A 4602-nucleotide genomic window follows, 5' to 3' on the forward strand; every position below is an offset into this window, starting at 1 on the left:
CAGTGAGGTCACAACTTTATTATGTTGCCAGGAAACAACATAAAGTTCTACAGACGAGGAACAACCTCTCCCCACCTCGAAATTAACTTCCTTCTTCTCTGCAGACCAAAACGATTCGACATCAGCCGGAATCTTGCAAGGAAAGCCAGCTTTCCTTCCCATTCGATGCATTTCATTTCTCTGATACACCATCAAATGTCACGTTTGGAAGGTGTGTTGAGCAATCACTGAGATATTCCAGTAAATAAGCACCGTCAGGGTCAAAAATAAACTTTGCCTTTTGTATGTTTCTGCACCAGCTGTGACTCAGGTGACAAAACTGGTCTCTGCTGTTCTCAATTGAGATTTGACCACAGAAATCCATCAAGGCATTTCTGCACAGTGGGAGTGCCTCTCGCCCTATTTTACACTGCAAAGCAGAGGTATTCCCATAGACATGCCCCGCCACAACCTGTCTTGGGAAGCCGGCTTGCGTGTTCGCACATAAGCCGGCTCTGTGAGTGAAAGACAGTCCACCGCTGAGGTGACCTACCTTGGTGGATCAGGGCAGGTGAGTCCAGGCCTTTTCCACCCCCCCCCCCCAATCCACCTTGCGATCCTTTCACACAGCGCTCAGAAGGCGGACAAAGCCCGGGTTTCAGGTTCTGCGTAAAAATGGGCTACTCGCCTCAGAGGCGGATGTGTCCCACTGCACATTTCTGGATGTGTTCTATTCTCGATCCACTATTGGACTGGCATTCAACATTGCAATGAGAGGGTCAGAGGGGGGGGGGTGTCCCTTTGTTATTCTGGGATCTCACTGTGCACAACGGCCCCCAACAGCAATTCCTCGCTTGCCAGTGGCAATATGTGGGGGAAAAAAACTTCTTTGGTTGGGAAAAAAATGGAAATGGCAAGAACGTGTGCGAGGCTGTGAACGTGGCTCAGGCCATCACATACTTTTCTTGCCTCCATTCATCCATTGACTCCAACTATGAATCTCACTACCTTGGAAAAGCAGCCATCGTATTAATAGACCCATTCCATAAAACCATAAGATATAGGAGCAGAAGGATGTCATTTGGCCCATCAAGTCCTGGGACATTGGCTATGATCTTTAAGTCCTCTTTGGCCACAGGAAGGTGCTGAAACATTGGAGAATGCCAAAATGTGTTCCCTTTATTTAAATAAAGGTAATAGGGAGAATCCTGGGAAATATAAACCGTTAAGTCTTATATCAGTGGTGTGCAAACTATTGGATAGGATTCTTAAGGATAGAATGGATGAGCATTTTGAGTACAGTCTATTCAGAAATAGTCAGTATAAGGGGAAGGTCATGCCTTACAAGCCTAATTGAGTTTTATTTTGAGGAAGTAACAAAAGAAATTGATGAAAGTTGGGTGATAGATTTCAGTAAGGTATTGCATATGTGGATTAAAAATTGGCTTGCATGTAGAAACCAGAGAGTTGTAGTGGACGGAAAGTATTCTGCCTGGAGGTCACTGACAAGTAGAGTTTGCAGGAATCTGTTCTGGGACCCCTACTCTTTGTAATTTAAAAAAAAAATGACTTAGATGAAGAAGCAGAAGGATGGGTAATTAAGTTTGCAGATGAGACAAAATTTTTGAGTGGAAAAGTGGCAGATGAAGTTCAATCTGGGTAAGTCTGATGTGGTACATTTTGGAAGGCCAAACTAGAAGGCTGTTTACAGGGTTAACAGTGTGGAAGAACAGAGGGACCTTGGATTCCAAATCCATACATCTCTCAAGGTTACCACACAGGTTATTCGGATAGTTAAGAAGTCCTGCTGGACTTTGTCAATAGGGGGAATGATTTGAAGAGTAGAGAGGTCATGTTGCAACTCTACAAATCTCTGGTGAGTCCACACTTAGAGTATTGTGTTCAGTTCTGGTCATCTTATTATGGAATGTTGTGGAAGCCATGGAGAAGATGCAGAGGATATTTACCAGAATGTTGCTTGGATTGGAACATATGTCTTATGAAGCAAGGTTAGCAGAGCTGGGACTTTTCTCTTTGGAGCAAAGAAGCATGAGAGGAAACATGAGAGAGGTCTAGATTCTGAGAGTCATAGTTAATGTGGACAGATAGTGCCTTTTCCCAGGACAGGAATAGCAAACAGCAGAAGACAGGTACAAAGTGAATTGAGGAGCAAGAGGAGGTTGGTTTCACACAGAGAGTTGTGGGTGCCTTGAATGCCTTGCCAGGGGTGGTGATGGAGACTAAAACATTAGGAGCAATTCCCAAATTAAAAAAATGAATATTGCGTGGCCCAAATGAAATTTGTAACTTACCTCTTTGACGGAGGAGACGAGCCTTCGTGGGTCGAAAATCGGAGAGAGAGTAGCAGAAGATCTTATATATAAATGGGAATCTAAATCTATTTCTGGTGGAAAGGAAGCACCTTGAATGAAGCATATTTTTTACTATTTGGTATAAATTGAATAATTTAACTGGGTCAAAAGGAAAAATATCTCCAAAAATGCCCTTGACTCAAAATAGATGAATTCCTTTAACAATGAATAATAAAATTCTACATATGTGGTCCCATAAAGGGATCAGGTATGTGAAAGATTGTTATCTGCAAGGGCAACTAATGTCATTTGAAAAGTTAAAAATAATATAATATTCTCAATAATACAATCTTCTGCTACTTTCGATTGAGCTTTTTTTTCAGAGATGAATTAGGACTGACCATGATGTTACCAGAGTGTAGTGAAATAGAGATTTTGATTCAAAAGGGGAACACAAGGAAGTTTACATCTGTAATGTAGTCCTTACTTCAGTCGAGCAGTCCTAAGCGGGAACAAAGATGGGAATCAGACCTGAATATTAGTATTGGAGTTAAGAACTGGTTTGTTTTATATCAGGATTACATGACCAATATAATTAATATAAGATATGGATTGATCCAATATAATTTTTTGCATCCACTGTATCTTACCCCACCGAAATTGCATAAATTAAATTCTAATATATCTTTTAAATGCAGTGAAAAAACCGGAACCTTTTTAGATTCCACCTGGTCATGCTCTAAAGTGAAACCATTTTGGGAAAATTTATGAATCTTATTAGATCAAATTATTGGGAAACAATTACCAAAAAATCCAGAATTATTTCTCCTAGGAAATAATGTGGATATAAAATCTAAAATGAATTTCTTAAAATTACATTGGCGGTGGCCAGGACACGTATTGCAGTTACTTGTAGGTCTGATTCCCCTCTGGATATTGCCCGATGGAATGTGGAAATGCACAGTTTTGTTCCACTGGATAAAATTTCTTACAACTTAAGGAAGAAGTGTAACATGTTTTTCCAGGTATGGCAGCCATATTTGCACAGTATAGGGTTGAATATTTAGGGGCACCTATTCTGTTCCTCAGTTCTACATCCTGGTTCTTTACCCTACTAGAGATCTAGGGAAGAAAAGGAATTAGATCCTAGGAAATGGATCCTGGATCCCGGCCGTTCCTTCGTTCTTTTTTTTTTTAATTTTCTTTTTTTTATATATCTATCTTCTCTTTTGTTCTTTTCCCTACTTTGGGGCTTTGTTTGGGAGGAAAGGGAGACTGGAACTGTTTGAAGATATGGACAACTTGTACCATTGATCTTTTTTTTCTTTCATTTCAATTTATGTATTTAAGTAATTGTTGCTTCTTTTTGAAAACTTTATTTATTGTATCATGATTGCATATGTTGAAGCATACAATTAATGAATAAAACTTAAAGGACAATTCACAAAATACATACATGATATTTTGAAACTAATCCCCTACAACCTTCCACCCCCTAATTCATCCACCCCCCTCTAACCTACCCTAAAAGAAGAAAGAAGGAAAAGATCATCTATAACAACAAAATTCGTCAGTTAATTACCATGGTTTGGATTAACACCACTACTGTGCAGCGAGGGGAGTTGATAATTCAACCCCATATAATCCAAATATGGGCTCCAATTTTTATGATAAAAGAATATAATTATCATGTAAATTATATGTTATCTTTTCCAATGGAATACAAGACTGCCCACAAAATTAAAATAAAGTATTCAAAAAAAAATCCTTAAAACCTTCAATACGAAATCTAAACCATTCATGAAAAACAAAATCTTGCAAAGGTTGGAAAAGATGATTGGATAAAATAGGGCTTGAAAGATGGACCTACACTCTTACAGTCTGCCTAACAACCCGATTCATTTAAAGAGAAGGGAAGTGAGCATCCAAAAAGTGCTGGAATGGAATTTTTATTTTTAAGCAGAATTCGAATTCAGCACCATTGCTGCCAATACTGAACGGTTATGAAAGTGTTATCAAAACATAAGGTTGCACATATTGACCACCCAGTGATAAAATCTAAAAGTAGGTAGCGCCATGCCTCCATTCCTTTTATAATTTTGAAGATGAAATTTGTTAAGATCAAATCAAGTGATCAGAAAACGATCTGGGAATGAAAATTGGGATAGACTGGAAAAGATATAAAAATTTAGGTAAGATATTCATTTTATTTGAATTAATACAATGAACCAGAGATAAAGAAATGGACAGCCATTGGGTTAAAGACTGTTTGACATGCTTAAACAATGTAAGAAAATTTTCTTTTAAAAAA

This window comes from Narcine bancroftii, chromosome 8 (assembly GCF_036971445.1).
Source record: "Narcine bancroftii isolate sNarBan1 chromosome 8, sNarBan1.hap1, whole genome shotgun sequence".
NCBI lineage: Eukaryota > Metazoa > Chordata > Chondrichthyes > Torpediniformes > Narcinidae > Narcine > Narcine bancroftii.